General features: G+C 36.4%; 1 protein-coding gene across 4 annotated transcripts in view; it reads right to left on the bottom strand.

The window, feature by feature from the left end:
• The window catches only part of Il1rapl1 (interleukin 1 receptor accessory protein like 1), a 1,800,273-nt gene that overhangs the window by 1,115,585 nt on the left and 663,079 nt on the right, over positions 1-21,609 (bottom strand). The gene's annotated exons all lie outside the window — the stretch shown is intronic.

Genomic DNA, 21,609 nt, shown 5'->3' with positions numbered 1-21,609 from the left:
GACCCCAAAAAATTCAACCAGAGAACTCCTCCAGTTATAAACTCCTTCAGCAAAATGGCAGGATACAAAATTAACTCAAAAAAATCAGAAGCCCTCCTGTATACCAAAGACAAAAGGGCCGAGAAAGAAATAAGGGAAACATCACCCTTCACAATAGCCACTAACCACATAAAGTACCTTGGGGTGACACTAACCAAGCAAGTGAAAGACCTGTTTGAGAAAAACTTCAAGTCTCTGAAGAAAGAAATTGAAGAAGATATCAGAATATGGAAAGATCTCCCTTGCTCATGGGTTGGTAGGATTAACATTGTGAAAATGGCCATCCTGCCAACAGCAATCTACAGATTCAATGCAATTCCCATCAAAATACCAACTCAATTCTTTATAAACCTTGAAAAAAAAGATTCTCAGCTTCATATGGAGAAACAAAAAACCCAGAATCTCCAAAACAATCCTGTACAACAACAGATCATCTGGAGGTATCTCCAACCCTGATCTCAAGCTGTACTACAGAGCAATAGTAATAAAAACTGCATGGTATTAGCATAGTAATAGAAAGGAGGATCAATGGAATCGAATAGAAGACCCAGAAATAAAGCCACACACTTATGAATACTTGATTTTTGACAAAGCAGCCAAAACCATTCAATAGAAAAAAGACAGCATCTTCAAAAAATGGTGCTGGTCCAACTGGATGTCTACATGCAGAAAAATGAAAATAGATCCATATTTATCACCCTGCACAAAACTAAAGTCCAAGTGAATGAAAGACCTCAACATAAAACCAGATACTCTAAATCAGTTAGGAAAAAAAGTGAGGAACAGCCTAGAACTCATTAGCACAGGAGACAACTTCCTGAACAGAACACCAATAGCACAGGCTCTATGAGCAACAATCAATAAATGGGACCTCATGAAACTGAAAAGCTTCTGTAAAGCAAAGGACACTGTCATCAAAACAAAAGGACAGCCTACAGATTGGGAAAAACCTCTTCCCCAACCCTTTATCTCACAGAGGGCTAATATCCAGTATATATAAAGAACTAAAGAAGCTGAAAAGCAACAAACCAAGTAATCCAATTAAATATGGGGAACAGAGATAAACAGAGAACTCTCGATAGAGGGATATGGAACGGCAGAGAAACAATTAAAGAAATGCTCAACCTCATTAGCCATCAGGGAAATGCAAATCAAAACGACCCTGAGATTTCACCTTTTTTTTTTTTGAAACTGTTTCTCCAACCAAGGACCATGTATGGATATAACCTAGAGCCTTTGCTCAGAAGAAGCCTGTGGTAGCTCAATAACCAATTGGTTTTTCATAGTAAGGGGAACAGAGACTATCTCTGACAGGAACTCAATGGCAGGCTCTTTGACCTCCCCACCCCCCAAGGGAGGAGCAGTCCTGCTAGGCCACAGAGGAGGATTTTGCAGCCATCCCTGAAGATACCTGATAAAACAAGGTCATATGAAAGGGGAGGAGGTCCTCCCCAATCCGTGGACTTGGAAAGGGGCAGGGAGGAGATGAGGGAAGGAGGGTGGGGTTGGGAGGGAATGAGGAAGCAGATACAGCTGGGATACAGAGTTAATAAAATGTAACTAATAATAATAAACAATAAAAAATGAAAAAGAAGAAATGTTCAATGGGATATGAATAAAATAATTTGATTAGCTTATTTCAGTCAAGCAGAAATACCTGGCTTGGTTTACTACTACTATATTAACTCAAATTGTTTTTACGTTCTTCAAAATGGTAAGTTTGAGAAGCAGGAGCTATCTCTGTCCTGGACTGTGTTGCCTTCTTTTTGATGACTTCACTCTGGTCGAGCTGCCTTGTCAGGCCACAGGGAAGAGGAAATTTCCAGGCCTGATGCTACTTGATATGCTTAGGTGGGTTGGTGCGAAGGAGTTCTCATTTTCTGAGGAATAGGAGAAAGATGATGGGGAAAGAGGGAGGGAGGCTGAACTGTGAGGAGAGAAAGGTTGAGGCCTATGATTGGGATTTAATGTGAATAAACAAACAGACAAACAAATAAATAATGAAAACATGGAGAAAGAAAAAAAAGATAAATTTAAATTACTAACTAGGAAGTACTTCCCCCCCCCCTCAGGGGGAGGTGAGAATTCAGTATTTAAAAGATCAATTTTTCAGTTTCAATTAATGGAATTGTGCCCTGTATTATTTATATGTAGAAAAGAGGATCTGATACTTTCAACATTTTTCATCTTTCTCTTCTTTTTTTTTTAATTTTCATCTTTCTATCATTAGGGACAACTGTAGCTCTACATTTTCACTTATTTTAAACTTATTTCATTTCTTGCAGTGTATTAATTTGTTGCCAGATTCTCCAATGACTTCATTATATCTCTGTATCTTGTTCGATAGGAAAACATTTTTTTTTTTCAAATCTCTGTCTTCTTCTTACAGTAACATCATACAACTACTGAATGTGTGACTCTCTTTCAGAAACATCGTTTGATCAGTGAAAAATCCCAGCAAAGTGCAGAAGTGTTGCTAGAAGCCCTCTTCTCAGAGGTAGCCTATAAGTAGCTCACTCTCCTTGTAGTTTACCTAGTAAGGAGACTAGTGGCTGTCTCTGACATGAACTCTGTTACTTGTTCTTTGATTTTAGAATTTTAAGTTACAGAAAATGGACAAAGTATCAGTGTCACCACCAAAAGCTTCTTGTACTATTAATATACTATTTGTAAATTATAATCATTTATTACAATTTATTCAATTTGTAACCCAGCTGTGGCCCCTATCCCTTGTCTCTTCACAATCCCACCATCCCTCATTTTTCTACCTCTATGACCCTCTCATAATCCACTGATAGGGGAGGTCCTTCTCCCCAACTATCTAACCCTAGCCTATCAGGTCTCATCAGGACTAGCTGCATTGTCTTCCTCTGTGGCCTAGCAAGGCTACACACATGGGGGGGGAGATCAGAGAGAATGCCGCTGAGTTCATGCCAATGTAAGCCCCTGCTAGCCTTATTAGGGAACCCAATTGGATACTGAGTCCTTGGGCTACATCTCAGTAGGGGTTTTAGGTCCTCTCCATGCATGGTCCTTGGTTGGGATATCATTCTCTGAAGTGGCCCCAGGGCACAAATTTTTTGGCTCAGTTGGTCTCCTTTTGGAGCTCCTGTCTCCTTTATGTCTTTCTATCTCCCCCTTATTTCATAAAATTCCACGCATTCTGCCCAAAGTTTGACTAAGAGTCTCAGGCTCTACTTTGATACCTCAATCGATAGAGTCTTTAAGAGGTCCTTATGGCAGGCTCCTGTCCTGTTCACGGTCTTTTCCTGCTTCCTGATTTCTGTCACGTTTGTCCTTCTGAATGAGGACTGAGCATCTGCCCTAGGGTCTTCCTAGCTTCTTTAGGAGTATAAGTTTTAGTATCTTTATCCTATGTTATATGGCTAATATCCACTTATGAGTGATTATAAACCATGTGTGTCTTTCTGCTTCTGGGTTACCTCACTCGGGATGATCTTTCATAGTTTCATCCATTTGCCTGCAAATATCATGATTTCCTTGTTTTTAATAGCTGAGTAGTATTCCACTGTGAAAATGTACAATTTTTGTATCCATTCATCCTTTGAGTGACATCTGGGTTGTTTCCAGATTCTGGCAATTACGAAAAGAGCTGTTACGAACATGGTTTAGCAAATGTCCTTGTTGTTGTATAACTGAGCATTTTTCAGATACGTGCCTGGGAGTGGTAAAGCTTAATCTTGAGGTAGCACTATTTTTAATTATCTGAGAAAGCACCAGATTGATTTGCAAAGTGGTTATACAAGTTGACATTCCTACCAGCAATGGAGGAGGGTACCTCTTTCTCCACATCCTCTCCAGCAACTGTTGTCAATTGAGTTTTAGATCTGAGCCATTTTAATGGATATAAGGTGAAATCTGAGGGTCACTTTGATTTGCATCTCCCTGATGATTAAGGACTTTGAACATTACTTTAAGTATTTCTCTGCCATTGGTATTGATGATGGCGTCCTTTGCTTTACAGAAACTTTTAAGTTTCATGAGGTCCCATATATTGACTGTTGCTCTTAGAGCCTGTGCTGTTGGTGTTCTGTTCAGAAAGTTGTCTCCTCTGCCAATGAGATCCATGCTCTTCCCCACATTTTCTTCTAACAGGTTTAGTGTGTCTCATTTTATGTTGATATCTTCAATTCACTTGAACTTCAGTTTTGTTCAGGGTGAGAAATATGTATCTAATTGCATTTTTCTACATGTAAACTTCCAGTTAGACCAGCACCATTTGTTGAAGATGCTGTCTTTTCTCCATAGTATTGTTTTGGATGCTTTGTCAAAATATTTCATTTCTGGCTCTTCTATTCAACTCCATTCACCCACCATTCTATGTTTCTATGTAGTTTTTATTACTCTTGCTCTGTAGAACATCTTGAGATCAGGGATGGAGATACCTCCAGACCATCTGTTGGATACAGGACATTTGGGCAATTTTGGGTTTTTTGTTTTCGCATATGAAGTTGAGAAATGTTCTTCCAAATTCTGTAAAGCATTGTATTGGTATTTTGATGGGAATTGCATCAATCTATATTGATATAGATTGCTTTTGGCAGGGTGGCCATTTGCACTATGTTAATCCTACCAATCCATGAGGATGTGAGACCTTTCCATCTTCTGATATCTTCTATTTCTTTCTTCAGAGACTTGAAGTTGTTGTTGTTCTTTTTAAACAGGTTTCTCACTTGCTTGGTTAAAGTCACACAAAGGCACTTTTTGTTATTAGTGGCTATTATGAAGGGTGTTGCTTCCCTAATTTCTTTCTCAGCCCTTTTGTCTTTGGTGTACAAAACTATTTCTGATTTTTTTTAAATTACTTTTGTATCCAGTCACTTTGCTAAAGGTGTTTATCAGCTGAAGGAGAGACAACACATTTTGGAGAAGTTGTAGAGAAAGGGGAACCCTCCTCCATTGCTGGTGAGAATGTAAACTTGTACAACTACTATGGAAATCAATCTGGCACTTTCTCAGACAATTAGGAATAGTGTTTTCCCAAGATCCAGCTATACCAGTCCTAAGCATATATTCAAAATATGTTCAAATACACAACAAAGACATTTGCTCAACCATGTTTACAGCAGCTTTATTCATAATAGCCAGAACCTGGATAAAAACCCAGATGTCCCTTAAAGGAAGAATGAATACAGAAATTGTGGTACTTTTACACAATGGAATACTATTCTGCAATTAAAAACAAGGAAATCATGAAATTTGCAAGTAAGTGGTAGGATCTAGGAAAGATCATCCTGAATAAGGTATCCCAGAAGAGGAAAGACACACATGGTATATACTCACTTATAAGTCGATATTATTAATATAATATAGTATATATTAGCAAATAGATTAGTGTATATAATATATTAGTAATATAAGATAAACGTACTAAATCTGTACACCTAAAGAAGCTAAGCAAGAAGGAGGGCCTTGGTTAAGATGATCATTCCTCCCTCTGAAAGGCAAATGGGATGCACATTGGAAGAGGGAGAAAACAGGAAACAGGACAGGAGCCTACCATAGAGGGTCTTTGAATGACTCTATCCAGCAGTGTTTCAAAGTAGATGATGAGGCTCATAGCCAAACTTTGGGCAGAGTGCAGGGAATCCTATGAAAAGAGCAAGATAGAAAGACCTGGAGGGTACAGAAGCTTCACAAGGATAGTAACAGAAACAAAATATCTGGCCCAGGGGTCTTTTCTGAGACTGATACTTCAACTACAGACAATGCATGGAGAAAACCTAGAACTCTTCCCAGATGTAGCCCATGTAGTCTCTAAGTGGTTTCCTTAGCAAGGGGAACAGGGGCTTTCTCTGGCAGGAACTCTGTGTCTGAGTCTTTGATCATCTCCTCCTGAGGGGAGAGCAGCCTTATTAGGCTACAGAGGAAGAAAATGCAGCCAGTCCTCATGACTCCTGATAAGCTAGGGTCAGAGGGAAGTGGAGGAGGACCTCCCCTATCAGTGGACTGAGATAGGGCCATAGGACTAGAAGAGAGAGGAAGGGTGGGATTGGGAGAAACTAATGCAGGGTGCTATAGCTGGGATATCGAGTGAATAAACTGTAAGTAATATAAAAAAGTAAAATTAAAATAACAAAAAATAATTAAGATAAAAATACAACGAAAGTGTATCTTTGGCATAAATTTTATATTTATTAAATGTTTAATGTAAAGCCTGACAAACATCACTAAAATCTAGATTATTGACAACTATGAATGTTAGCAAAAAGGATGTGAACCAAAACATACCATGCCACCATATACTGCAAGTGGTAAGGCAGTATGGCTTAAAGCTATGTTACTCTGAAGAAAGTTAGACTGGCATACACAAACACACACACACACACTCAAAACTAACCATGCTCTCCCAGTATGACCGTTTAATCACATTCATAATTATTTACCCAAAATGGAATGACTGCTTTTGTTCAAATTCCTACACACAAATATTTATGTTTTCATTAATACTTGGCAAAAGTGGAAAAACCAAAGCAGAATCTGTCTTTTAATTAATAGTTTTTAAACTATGTATAACTTACTCATAATGTAAGACAATGAATAAGAAAATAAATAGAATATCAAATCATTAATAAAAAGGAAAGCATTAAATACAAATTGTTAATTCAAGGAAAGAAAATGTACGTACTGTATGATTTCAAGTATATAATATTCTGGAATAAGAAAAGTATAAAAAATGTGCTAATATAAGAGTTGCCAAAATTTGAATGATAAAAGGATTGGATTACAGGTAGAACACGGTAGCTTTTTACAGCAGTAACACCATTCTGATATTAAAACATAATATGTATCTGTCAGAAATAAAAGACCACTTAGCACATTAAGTGAACCATAGTCTTTGGTGTTAAGTTTATAGTATTGGCTCAACAACTGAAACAAACATATCATACTAATGTAAGGTAGTATTGGAGAAAAATACCTGATAAAACAGGATCAGATGAATGGGGAGGAGGTCCCCCCCTATCAGTGGACTTGGAAAAGGACATGGTGGAGATGAGGGAGGGAGGGAGGGACTGGGAGGGAATGAAGGATTGGGACATGGCTGGGATACAGAGTTTAGAAAATGTAACTGATAAAAAAAAATAAAAAAAGGAGAAAGATTTGCATTTCCCTGATGGCTAATGAGGCTGAGCATTTCTTTAAGTGTTTCTCTGCCATTCGATATTCCTCTGTCGAGAATTCTCTGTTTAGCTCTGTTCCCCATTTTTTTAATTGGATTACTTGGTTTGCTGCTTTTCAGCTTTTTTAGTTCTTTGTATATACTGGATATTAGTCCTCTGTCAGATATCACCTTACACCCATCAGAATGGCCAAGATGAAAAACTCAAGTGACAACACATGCTAGAGAGGTTGTGGAGAAAGGGGAACCCTCCTCCACTGCTGGTGAGAATGTAAACTGGTACAACCACTCTGGAAATCTATCTGGCGCTTTCTAAGACAATTAGGAATAGTGCTTCCTCAAGATTCAGCTATACCACTGCTAGGTATATACCCAAAGTTTGCTCAAGCACACAAAAGGGATACTTGTTCAACCATGTTTATAGCAGCTTTATTAGTAATAGCCAGAACATGGAAACAACCCAGATGCCCATCAAGGGAGGAATGGGTACAGAAATTGTGGTATTTTTACACAATAGAATACTACTTAACAATCAAAAAGGAGGAAATCATGAAATTTGCAGGCAAATGGTGGGATCTAGAAAAGATCATTCTGAGTGAAATATCCCAGAAGGAGAAAGACAAACACGGCATTTACTCACTTATATCGACCTATAAGATATGATAAACATAATGAAATCTCTACACATAAAAAAGATAATCAAGAGAGTGGACATGGGGTAAGATGATCAATCCTCGTTTAGAAAGACAGATGGGATGTGCATTGAACGTATGACAGGAGTCTACTGAGGGCATCTGAAAGACTCTAACTAGCAGTGTTTTCAAAGCAAAGACTCATGACCAAACCCTTGGCAGAGTACAGGGAATCATATGAAAAAAGGGGAATTAGTATGATGGGGAAAGGATAGGAGCTCCACAAGGACCAAATATATCTGGGCACAGGGTCTTTTCTGAGACTGACTTTCAACCAAGGACCATGTATGGATATAACCTAGAACCTCCACTCAGATGTAGCCTGTAGTAGCTCAGTAACCAATTGGTTTCCCAAAGTGAGGGGAACAAGGACTATTTCTAACAGGAACTCAATGACTGGCTCTTTGACCTCCCCACCCCCGAAGGGAGGAGCAGTCCTGTTAGGCCACAGAGGAGGGCTTTGCAGCCAGTCCTGAAGATACCTGATAAAACAGGATCAGATGAATGGGGAGGAGGTCCCCCCTATCAGTGGACTTGGAAAGGGGCACAGTGGAGATGAGGGAGGGAGGGAGGGATTGGGAGGGAATGAGGGAGCGGGACATGGCTGGGATACAGAGTTAATAAAATGTAACTGATAAGAAAAAATAAAATTAAAAAAAATGTAAAAAAAGGGAGAAAGATTTAGTGTGACTGGTTTATCTTGCACATGCCAGTTAGATTCTTTTTTCTCCTATTACACTGAACACTTCAACAGATGTAAGAATTCACATGGAGGATGAAGTAGATCTGGAGGAAATATAAATAGTAACTGTGTATTGCTATGCAGGACAAAAGGCTTAACTTAGCTATCATATTTCATCCTTTGAAGAATCGTTATTCAGAATTACATCTTGCTGGATATTTGTAGTTCCTGTGTTTAATGTGAAAAAATAAATTATTTGAAGATTCACACTATGGCCAAGTTGGTATAAAAAAATTTACTACTCAGTAGATACAAGTGATGACTTACTAATTATCAAAATACCTCTAATTTAAATTTCATGAGTGATTAATGTAGTAAGAGAAAAAGCAAGCTTAGGGAATAATTTAATCAGCAAATGACTCTATGAAAAGTGTTAAAGGTAAAAGTTTCATTTAATTCTATGTCACTCTCATTTCTATATTTTTAATACATGTACTATTAATAGGTGGGTATTCAAAATATTAGTTGCCAAAAGGTCTTTTAGGGATAATAAACCATGTGCTTAGGTTCCTGAGCAGCTATGAAACTTAAATTTTTCTGCATAGTTTAATATTTGAAAGTCTAATTTCTGATATGTCATATGAAATTCAGATTATATTTAATGCTGCATATTATTGAGAATAAAGTTTTAAATGGGGCAAATTAATCATAGACTTGTAAAAATATTTTTAAATTGTGAAACTTAAGGGTTGTTATAATCAAAATTTTAATCACTTCTAAAAGTTTTAACATAAGACATATTTCTGAATAAAATGTGCATTTAATTCAATGCCATACAACAAAAAAATTAACGAAGCCAAAGTATTCCATTTGCTTTGATAGTTTGTGTCCATGCTGTAAAGTTAGCTACTCTTAGAAGCAGCCACAACAAACTGAGAATTTGAGTATTAAATATAGCATGCCTTTCAATTCTTTCCACAACACTTTTGTGTAAGTACAATTATCTGCATTCTACCAGTGGTGCATTTGAGTTATAAAAGGTTATGATGTTATTTTCCAAAACCTCAGTTCTCAGAACCCTGCTTGACTTCACTCAACTTACCATTTTTTTTTCTTTGTTTCATTGTTGTTGTTTTTGAACATTCAATAATGTTACTAGAAAGAGACTGGATATCTCCATGGGAACTGTACACAGGTACTGCACAGACATGCATGCAAGTAAAGCATGCATATACATAACACTTAAAATAATTTGTAAAATTTTCATAACCAAAATAAATCATAAGGATCTGGAGAAGAAAAACCCTTATTAACTGCCGATAGGAATATAAACCAATGTAACCACAGTGGAAATCAATGGTGAGTTTCCCACAAAACCAAAAATAGAACAATGTTTCTGAGTTATGTCAGTCTAGGATATATATGAGGAATGTAGGTCAGCATACTATAGATATATTTGTACATTCATGCTTATTTCAGCATTTAATGATTTCTTTTAATGAAATTCAAGTCAGTAACAAAACAATAATTTTTTCCCCAAGATAAATAAACTGACAAAATACAATCCAGTGATACATTGATTTAGCGAATGCTGAGAAATTATATTAGGAAAAATATTGAAATTTGTGTTTTCAGTCATTAAATAATTATGTCTCTATAAAGTAGAAAACATTGCATATATATTATAAAAAATACTGCAATTCCTGACACTTAATACTATCAAATCTGAGCAGAGACACTTTCAGACAATGTTTGCAAGTGTTGGATGGTGCTGTAACAAACTGAATACTATTGATGGTAAAATTGTGTGATGAAACATGAATAAGTACTGCCTGAGACATTGAGTTAACTATGTGTTGAAATTTGAAAACATTTTTCATCAGTCTCCATCCAGAAACACTTTCTTTTGACTAAATATTCTTGAAAACACATTTTGTTATATGGTCCCATATGAAATTGTGAGGCACAGTTTAAGAAGCCTGATTCCTAATGATATTCCACTATACTCATAGATCAAGGACTTATCTAGTCATCATCAGAGAGGCTTTCTGAAGCAGCAGATAGGAACAGATGCAGACACACAGTCAGACATTATGCTGAGAGAGAGTCTAAATGATGATGTCTATACCAAATCCTTCCCCTCAGAGCCCAAGGAACACTCTGAAAAAAGAGGCAGAAAAGATAAGTGCCAGAAAGGATGGAAAACACCAGGGGAACAAAGCCCACTGAATCCACAAAGCAAAGCCAATATGAGCTCACAAAGACTAAAGCAACAAGCACAGGATCTGCATGGGTCTACACAAAGTCATCTGTATATATATTGAAGCTATTAGATTAGAATATTTATGGTACTCCTGACTGTAAGAATGAGTGGGCCTCTGACTCTTGTGAATGCTTTCAGGACTCTTTTCCTCCTGTTGGGTTGCCTTGTTCAGCCTCAATATGACAGTTCTGTTTCATCTTATATTTTCTTTTGTCCTTTTGTTGTTATCTCCTAGAAGCCTATTCTTTTATAAGGAGAGTCAGAAAGGGAGTGAATCTGGATGGGAGTGGATATGGTGAGGAACTGAGAGGATGTACATCCAATATATTAGAACATATTTCTACATATCTAAAAATAACTTGCTGAGGTTTTAAATTTTATGTATTTTGAAACTATCACTAAAACTTGGAAAAGTAATATTTTGAAAATATTATCCAAGAACATATCACCCTACATTTTGGTTATTTTTGAAATATATTATGACAACTCAGTAATTTTCCTAAAATATATCTTAAGACATATTATGTTAATTTTATAGCTAAAATTTTCATTTTTAAAAGTTAATTGACACAGTATTATATTTTTAATTATACTGTTTACTTGATTACTATTAATTCATGTGTTTGTACAATAACTATGTATTATGTTGTTGCTGCTCTTATTTGTTTCAAAGGATGTGTCCTATTTTTGATGTTATTTTAAATAATCAACAATATCTGCTGTAAGCAAAGACAATTTTATTTCTTCTTTATTTTATATTATTCCTTTAATTTCCTTTTGTAGTATTATTACATTAGCTAGGTATTCAAATATAATCTTGAAAAGTTCTAGTGAGTGAGTCATCCTTAATATGTCCTGATCTCTTACTGAGAAAAACTCTGAACTTCTTAACAATGACTATGAACTTTATTAATTAAGCTTTATTTCTTGTAAAAAGTTCTTTGCCAATGACAAGAAATGTTTCTTTATTCTTTTCTAATATATTTATCCCCAATCATTGGTGCTGGAATTTTTTAAATATTCTATATGTATCTATTGATATGAGTATATGGATTTTCTTTCTTATATTTTCAATGTGAATTATAATAATTGATTTTTTCAATATAAATTCAGCCATGAACAACTAGCATAATTTTACTCTGCCTCAGGTTATAATGTTCTTCATACACTGCTAATCTATATTTTATTTTTTCTATTACTGTATTTTTTGTTTCATTTCCTAATCAAAATAATGTAGGTATTATAAGGTAAGATGGAAATACTTTCTACATCTATTTTCTGAAAGGGGTTACAGATATTTATTTTAATTCTATTATTAAGCAGTTGGTAAATGTGGTATTCTTGTAATAGTTGACTCTGGTTTGGTGATTTTTTTTCATTCTCTTCAAGTTGTGTTTTGTGCCATTTAGCAAGCTTTGAAATTTTTGTAAAAATTAGACATGATATAATAAGCGAAATACATTTTAGCAAATTTGACATTAATAATATACTGGTAAGACACATACGGGAGGAAAACACTTGCAAGACACAATTAGGTATCTTTCATGGTAGGTCTCTTTCCCTGAGAAGCTGCTTGGATTATTTTTCTGTCATTTTGGCATGATGGCATAAGTGTGGGAGAGGGAATCTGCATTTCTTTTTCAAGTTTAGAATGATTACAGACATTAGACATGGGTAATTCCTGTTCTTACCAAATGAGATTGGCTCTAATTTCTCACCAAGTAAGATTAGCTTGTCCTTGAGGACAGACACTTGTAAAATCATTGCATTTAATGACAGACTTTATTTAGAATAAAAATTTTATGGACAAGTATAAATGTTTAACCTCTACTCATTGGAAATATAACAGGATTTTTCTCTGATACTGACTGTGAGGCCCTGCTGGAGCTTGAAGTAGTAAACTGAGGGGAAAAAGGTCAGTTTTCTTGTAACTACCACCCTTGAAATTGTTAACTCGCAAACTTGCCCACATTGAGCTTCAAGTAATTTATCACTGCTGTGCTGGTTTTGCTGCCCTGGATATGGTTCCCATAGAGATTTCTGCTCTGGTAAATTGAGACTCTCTACATCAGTCTGTCTCTCCAATTTGGTAGACATTGCTTCCTGTATGATCTCACTGTTCTCAGGAATAGAGAAGTTTTTGATATTTCATTTTGTTCAACTATTAATATTATAAAATGCAGTGCCCAAAGCAGTGCTCCTCGCACATGAAACAAACAACCAAAAGTTTGTCTAAAAGGAGGTAAAATGCTTCCTAGAGAAAAGTGAACTGATACTTCTAAGAAAATGTAGGAAAGAAGGAGAGGAGGACCTCTCCTGTCAGTGGACTTGGGGAGGGGCATGCATGAAGAAGGGGAAGAGAGGGTGGAAGTGGAGGGGCTTATGGGGGAATACAAAGTGAATAAAGTTTAATTAATAAAATAAAAAATGTAATCCAAGTCTTTGACTTGTTTGGTTAGAGTTACACGAAGTTACTTTATGTCTTTTGTGGCTATTGTGAAGGGTGTTGTTTCCCTAATTTCTCAGGCCATTTGTCTCTTATAAAGAGGAAGGCTACTGATTTTTTTGAGGTAATTTTGTATCTAGCCACTTTGCTGAAGGGGTGTTTATCACTGATTCTTTGAATTGTGCAAGATGGAATGATCTCCCATGCTCATGGCTAGGCAGGATTAACATAATAAAAATGGCTATCTTACCAAAAGCAATGTACAGATTCAATGCAATTCCCACCAAATTATCAACACAATTTTTTACAGAACTTGAAAGAAAAATCCTCAACTTCATATGTAATAACAAGAAATCCAGAATAGCCAAAATAAACTCTACAATAAAAAATCTTCTGGAGGCATCTCTTTCCCTGAACTCAAGCTGTACTATAGAGCAACAGTAATACAAACTGCATGGTACTGGCATAGAAATAGAATGGTGGATCAATGGAATAAAATAGAAGACCCAGAAATAAACCCACACACTTCTGGACACCTGATTTTTTATAAAGATGCCAAAACTATACAATGGAAATAAAAGTATCTTAAAAAAATGGTGCTGATATAATCAGAAGTCCACAAGGAAAATGTAAATAGAACCATATCCATCACCCTGCATAAAATTAAAGTCCAAGTGAATCAACTATCTTGACATAAAACTAGACACACCAAATCTGTTGGAAGAAAAAGTGGGTAAGAGCTAAAGAAGGAAAACACTAAGGAGTACCCTAGGGAGGATGCTTAAATCTCATTCAGAATAGCAAACAGGATAGGAACCTGAAGCTGGAGAAGAGAGGAAACAGGACGGGAATCTACTTCAGAGGGTCCTCTGAAAGGATTCACCTAATAGGGGATCGAAGCAGATACTGAGACACACAGCCAAACTTTGGGCAGAGCACAAGGAATCTTATGCAGGAAGAGGAGGGTGAGATTAGAAGGATATGGAGGGGACAGGAGCCCCACAAGGAGAACAACAAAGATAAAGGATCTAAGTGGAGGGGGTCCTGCAGAGATGATGCTCTAACAGAAGACCATACATGGAGAGGACATAGACCCTCTGCTCAGATGTGGCCGACTGACAGCTCAGTTTCCATGTGGCTCTCCTAGTGAGGGGATAAGGGGCTGCCTCTATCATGAACTCGGTTGACTCCTCTATGATCACTTGCCCCTGGTGATGTGGACTTTCCTGGGCACAGAGAAAGAGGATCCAAGCACTCCTGATGAGACTTTAACAAGTTATGGGCAGATGGCAATGGATGAGAATTCCCCATTTTAGTGGACTAGCAGAAGGGGGAGGTAGGGCTAGACTGGGAGATATGAGAAAGAGGGCTTCAATAAGGATATATAATAAATTAATTGTAATGAAAAGCATTAAAAATAAAAAACTGTAATCCATAAATGATTTAAAAATCATAGGAGACAGTACCATACAGCAGAGGTTTCCCTTAAATTCACTATATTGTTCAGCCTCCTCCCTATCTCACACATGCGGGTATTGCAGGAGTGTAGAACAAATGGCTGTACAAATTATCTTAAAAAGAAAATACTGATCTCCTTTGTAATATGAAAGAATAAAGAATTAAAAAATGTAGATTTAATATTTGTCAAAACTTCAAGTCTCTGAAGAAAGAATTAGAAGAAGATATCAGAAGATCTCCCGTGTTCAATGATGTGTAGGTTTAACATAGTGAAAATGGCCATCATCCCAAAAGCATTCTACAGATTCAATGCAATTCCCATCAAAATAACAACAAAATTTTTTACAGACCTCATAAGAACAATTCTCAACTTCATATGGAAAAACAAAAAACCCAGAATTGCTAAAACGATCCTGTAAAACAAACAATCTTCTGGAGGTATATCCATCCCTGATCTCAAGATGTTCTACAGAGCAATAGTAATAAAAACTTCATGGTATTGATAGAGAAACAGAATGGTGTATCAATGGAACTGAATAGAAGACCCAGAAATAAATCTGCATACCTAAGGATACTTGATTTTAGACAAAGGAGCCAAAATGATACAATGGAAAAAAGACAGCATCTTTAACAAATGGTTCTGTTTTAACTGGATATCTCCATGCAGAAAAATACAAATAGATCCATAGTTACCACCCTGCACAAAACTAAAGTCCAAATGGATCAAATACCTCAACATAAAACCAGATAAACTAAATCGATTAGAAGAAAAAGTAGGGAAGAGTCTAGAATTCATTGGCACAGAAGACTTCCTGAACAGAACACCAAAAGCACAAGCTCTAAGATCAACAATCAACAAATGGGACCTCATGAAACTGAAGAGCTTCTGTAAAAGAAAGGACACTGTCATCAGAACAAAGAGACAGCCTACAGACTGGGAAAGAAACTTCACCAATCTTATATCTGACAGAAGGTTAATACCCAGAATATATGAAGAACTAAAGAAGTTAAAAAGCAACAATCATGTAATCCAACTAAAAAAAAAATAGGATACAGAGCTAAAAAGGGAATTTAGTATAGAGGAATATAGAATGGCAGAGAAACGCTCAAAGAAATGCTCAATGTCCTTAGTCATCAGAGAAATACAAATCAAAACGACCCTGAGATTTCACCTTACACCCATCATAATGGCCAATATCAAAAACTCAAGTGACAACACAAGCTCGAGAGGATGTGGAGAAAGGGAAAACCTCCTCCATTGCTGGTGGAAATGTAAACTTGTACAAACACTTTGGAAATCATTTGGGCGCTTTCTCAGACAATTAGGGATAGCGTTTCTTCAAGATCCAGCTATACCACTCCTAGGCATATATCCAAAATATGCTCAAGTATACAACAACGACATTTGTTCAGCCATGTTATTAGCAACTTTACTTGTAATAGCCAGAACCTGGAAACAACTCAGATGTTCCTCAACGGAGGAATGGATACAGAAATGGTGGTATTTTTACATCATGGAATACTACTCAGCAATTAAAAACAAGGAAATCATGAAATTTGCAGGCACATGGTGGGATCTAGAAAAGATCATCTTGATTGAGGTATACCAGAAGCAGAAAGACACACACTATATATACTCACTAATAAGTGGATACAACACCTATAATACAGTAGAAGCATACTAAAATCTGTACACCTAAAGAAGCTAAGCAAGAAGGAGGACCCTGGTTAAGATGGTCAATCCCTACTCAGAAAGACAAACGGGATGAACATTAGAAAAAGGAGAAAACAGGAAACAGGACAGGACCCTCCCACAGAGGACCTCTGAAAGATTCTACCCAGCAGTGTATCAAAGCAGATGTTGAAACTCTTTAACCAAACTTTGGGCAAAGTGCAGTGAATCTTATGAAAGAAGGGGGAGATAGTGGGACCTGGAGAGGACAGGTGCTCCACAAGGAGAGAAACAAAACCAATATTTCAGAGCACAGGGGCCTTTTCTATGACTGATACTTCAACCAAGGTCCATTCTAGCCCATGGCAGTTCAATTCTCCAAGTGCTTTACCTAGGAAAGGGAACGAAGACTGTCCCTGACATGAACTCAGTTTTGGGCTCTATGACCACCCCACTCTGAGCAGGGAGCAGCCTTGCCAGGCCACAGAGGAGGACAATGCATCCACTCCTGATAATACCTGTTAAGCTAGGGTCAGAGGGAAGTGGATGAGGACCTCCCCTTATCAGTGGACTTGGAGAGGGAATGGAGGAGATAAGGAGAGAGCGTGAGATTGGGAGGGAATGAAGGAGGGGGCTATAGTTAGGATACAAAGTGAATAAACTATAATTAATATAAAAAATAAAGTCTTAATTAAAATATTATTAAATGCACAGAATTTGTAGTTGCACGTTATGGTATATGTAAAAGTGAATAAGGAAATATCTGTGTAAATGCACACTGATATGTGAAAGCAGCATATTCTTCCCTAGTGAATGAATGATAGAAAAAAGTACAGACAAATGACTGAACTGGAATCCATTTGAAGTGAAAATAAAAATAATCTTCAGTGAAAAAAATTATTCTTTTGTTCTTTTATTATGTACGTATATGAAACATTGTTATATATTATCACATACTTATGTAAATACTTAAATATGTCCTATATATGAAAATATATTCTACATATTAAATATATGTAAGCATATTTGTATAGGTGTATTGATATACAACTATTTTTTATGTATGAAGATTGTTCTCTATGTAAATATTATTATATTGGTTAAGATTAACACATTGTATCTTTGTTTTAAGATAAGAAGGGTTTAATAATGGCTTGTAGCTTTAGGGATTTATTTATATTATGGACAGAAAAGCTTGGCATCATTCAAAACCATGATGGTAGTAATTTGGTGTTGGGATGCCTTCACATCTTTGAAGATCAGGAATACTAAAATAAAATGTTATTTTTGAAGTAACATCTGCACTGCCACACTCACTGCAACTTTATACACAATTGGCATTAGATGGAGTCAATTTCACAATGGTTATGAAATGAAGCCAGTTGATGGATCCGTCCAATAACAAATTCTTTTAGCAGACTGAATACATTATAAATAAAATATAAATTCTTTTATAAGACTGAAATACTGTAATTTATGACAACTTAGAAAGAGTCAGATAGAGATCACTCCATTAATGCTAATAATCCAGATAGAGAAAAACAGGTATCACATGAACTTGCTCATATGAGGTATGGGACAAAACTGATAGAAGAAGTTGAAAGTAGAATCTTGATGCATTCATACTCTATCTCACACAAAAAAGTATTTGATATGTTATACTAGTTTACACATGCTAGTGTTTAATATGCTTTAATGATACAGCAATTTACTGTGACATGTGATTTGGTTATTGACTACATTCTTCAGAGTTTATCTGAAGAGAAAGTTGTAGACATATTTTATTCACATAAGTAAATGGCTAGCGAAATGAATTTTTCTTGCAGGTTATTTTTCTTTTTTATATTTTGGCTAATGTAGAATCAAAACGAGATTTTACTATAGGTACACACAGTTCTAAACAGACATTGATTAGAACTCCATCTCTATGATTTACCTTGTTTTTAACCAGGTGCAAAATATTTGAACATCACCATACTTCTGTTCATTTTTGTCTAAGAAATGGGAAAGTAAATTACATATGCCCCAGAAGTTTATTGGAATGTACTGGACTTAGGTGACTATAAGGCATTTTAACGACAGCTGGCATTTTGTAAGCAATCAATAAATATTAACAATTGCCATCATTAGTACCTCACTGTTTCCATGCACAGACATGCATAAGAGAAATAATTTGAAATTTTTAATGTATACACAAAATTATTTTTAAACGATTATATTACAAATTAAATACTAGAAACAGAAGTCAACACAATTTTAGATGCATATTAAAATAAGAATAAGAGAACATATTTAGAAATATTAGCTTCTTTTTCTGTAGATAACATAGAAGACCACTCACTGTTTAGAGTAAACCTTTCAAATACTCTTCTTGATAGTGAAATCATTTTAAATGGTCATTGAAGGTCTCAGTAAAGAAAAAAAAAATACAACTTGGACCATACTGCTTTGAACCTTATAAAAGTGATCAGGAAAAGTATGTTTAAATAAACAACACATAATAGATGTGTAATCTTCATCAACTCATTTGTATTATAAATGGTGCTGTTATATTTTGAAAGCCAAAGATAAAAGCAGACTACCAGCGGTTGGTTATTTTTCAATGTACATCATTAAGGCCATAATGTCTGTGCATTTATATACATTTCTTCGAGGAACTTTGTGTGGCCTTTTAAATTATAAATGCCTACTGTTGTTGATAATGAATTACTGTTTTCTTAAGAAATATTTCATAAGTTCTTGTTTTACTTTCTACACTATCAGTACATTTGACAAAAGAAATTAGAAAAATCCAATCATATGCTTTATTTGTATAATGTGCAAAAGATGCTTAATATGGGTATTATCAGAATGTTAAATAAACACAGTTTTCTAATAGTTTTATTTTCCCACATGTTTGGTTATAGATATGATCATTGTAAAATTCATTCTTTCTTTTTAAATAAAAATAGATTGTTTAGTCTTGCTACATACTCTTTGGAATGAACTAGTAAATATTGTTGTATTCCCATGTCAAATAGAACCAGATGGATCTCCATATCAAGTCCTTATTTTTCTGCAACTTTTAATAAGAATATATCCCCTAGAAAGAGAAGATACATTTTACTTGGAGTAACTCTTTCTAATTACTCTTCTCTTTGTCACACTTCTGCACCATTTTATAATGCAGAGTGCCTTGTTTTTTGTTTTTGAAATATTCTTTTCCACTGGCTCCACAGCTACTCCTAATTTGAGAGTTACTTGAGGTGATATATATGAAAGACATAATACCACAAAGAGACAGTAATGTACAAAACAAAATTCTCATTGCTTGATGCAAAATAGATTTAAGACATTTTAAAATGTTTTAGAAGTTAATACCTAAAGAAGTTTCACATATTTTTTTAAAAATTAATTATTTATTATTTATTATAATTTATTCACTTTGTATCTGTAGCCCCCTCTGTAGTCTCTTCCCTGTCTCACCGTCCCTCTCCCTTCTCTCCCTAAGCCCCTCCCCTAGTCCACTGATAGGGGAGGTCCTCCTCCCCTACTATCTGACCCTAGCCTATTAGGTCTCATCAGTACTGGCTGAATCTTCTTTTTCTATGCCCTGGCAAGGCTGCACCCCTGGTGATCAAAAATCCTGCCACTGAGTTCATGTAAGAGATAGATTCTGTACCCTTACTAGGGCACCCTCATGGAGACAGCACTGGCTATGGTCTATGTCTGAGCATGGGGGACTAGTTCCTCTCCATGCATGTTCCTTAGTTGGAGCATCAGTCTTTGCAAAACCCCAGCCCTGGTCCCAGGTCTTTTTTCTCTATTGGTCTCTGAGTGGAGTTACCATATCCTCTAGGTCTTTCCATCTCCCTCTTCTTCCAAAAGATTCCTTGAACTCTGTCCAAAGTTTGGCTATGAGTTTCAGCATCTGCTTAGATACCCTGATGGTTGGAGACTTTCAGAGGCTCTCTGTGGTAGGCTCCTGTCCTGTTCCCTGTCTTCTCCCACTTCAGATGTCTATCCTGTTTGCTCTTCTGAATGAGGATTAAGCCTTTTCCCTAGGGTCTTTCCTGTTGTTTAGTTTCTTTAAGACTATATATTTTAGTATATTTATTCTATATCGTATGGCAATTGAATATATACCATGTGTGTCTTCCTGCTTCTGGGTTACCTCACTCAGGATGATCTTTTTCTAGTTCCATTCTTTTGCCTGCAAAGTTCATGATTTCTTTGTTTTTAATTGCTGTATCATATTATATTATGTAAATGTACCACACTTTCTGTATCCATTCCTCAGTTGAAGAATATCTAGGTTGTTTCCAGATTCTATCTCTTGTGAATAAAGCTGCTACAAATGTAGTTAAGCAAATGTCTTTGTTGTATAGTGAGCATATTTTGGATATATGCCTAGGAATGGTAGCACTATTTCTAGTTTTCTGGAAAAAAAAAAGCTAGATTGATTTCCAAAGTTGTTGTACAAGTTTACATTCTAAAATTAATCAATAAAGATTAGTAGGGACACTTCATTCTCATCACAATCCTGAATATCTATGTCCGAAGGGTCCCCTGCATTCATAAGTGAAATATTAAACCTTAAGTCACACATCAATACAATACCTTAATACTGGGAAAATTGAACACTAGACTCTCACCAAGCACCGGATCATCAACACTAAATCTAGGGCAAACAGGATAGACACCGGAAGTAAGAGAAGACAAGTAGCAGGACAGGAGCCTTCCACAGAGGGCTTCTGGAAGACTCTACCCACCAAAGTACCGTGGAAGATGATGTCATAGTGAAACTTTGGGCAAAGTGCAGGAGAACTTATGGAAGAAGAGGGAGATAGAAAGACCTGAAGCAGACAGGAGCACCACAAGAACAACAGAGCCCAAACACCTGGGCCCAGGGGTCCTGAAGTGACTGATACTCCAACCAAGGATCTTGTATGGAAAGGACCTAGACCCCCTGTTCAGAGGAAGTCCATAGGCTGCTCAGTTTCCAAGTAGGTACCTAATAAGGGGCGTAGTAATTGTCTCTGGCATGAACTCAGTGGCTGGCTTTTTCATCACCTCCCCCTGGGGAGGTGCAGACTTGCCAGGCCACAGAGAAAGATGATGCAGCAAGCCTTGATGAGATCTGATAGGCTTGGGTCAGTCGGAGAGAAGGGGAGGAGTCCCTCCCTATCAGGGGACTAAGGAAAGGTTACAAGGGGAGAAGAGGGAAAGTGAATGGG

This window comes from Meriones unguiculatus (assembly GCF_030254825.1).
Source record: "Meriones unguiculatus strain TT.TT164.6M chromosome X unlocalized genomic scaffold, Bangor_MerUng_6.1 ChrX_unordered_Scaffold_30, whole genome shotgun sequence".
In the NCBI taxonomy this organism is placed as follows: domain Eukaryota; kingdom Metazoa; phylum Chordata; class Mammalia; order Rodentia; family Muridae; genus Meriones; species Meriones unguiculatus.
The sequence above is the reverse complement of the archived record's forward strand: the minus strand, read 5'-3'. Positions and strand labels throughout refer to the sequence as shown.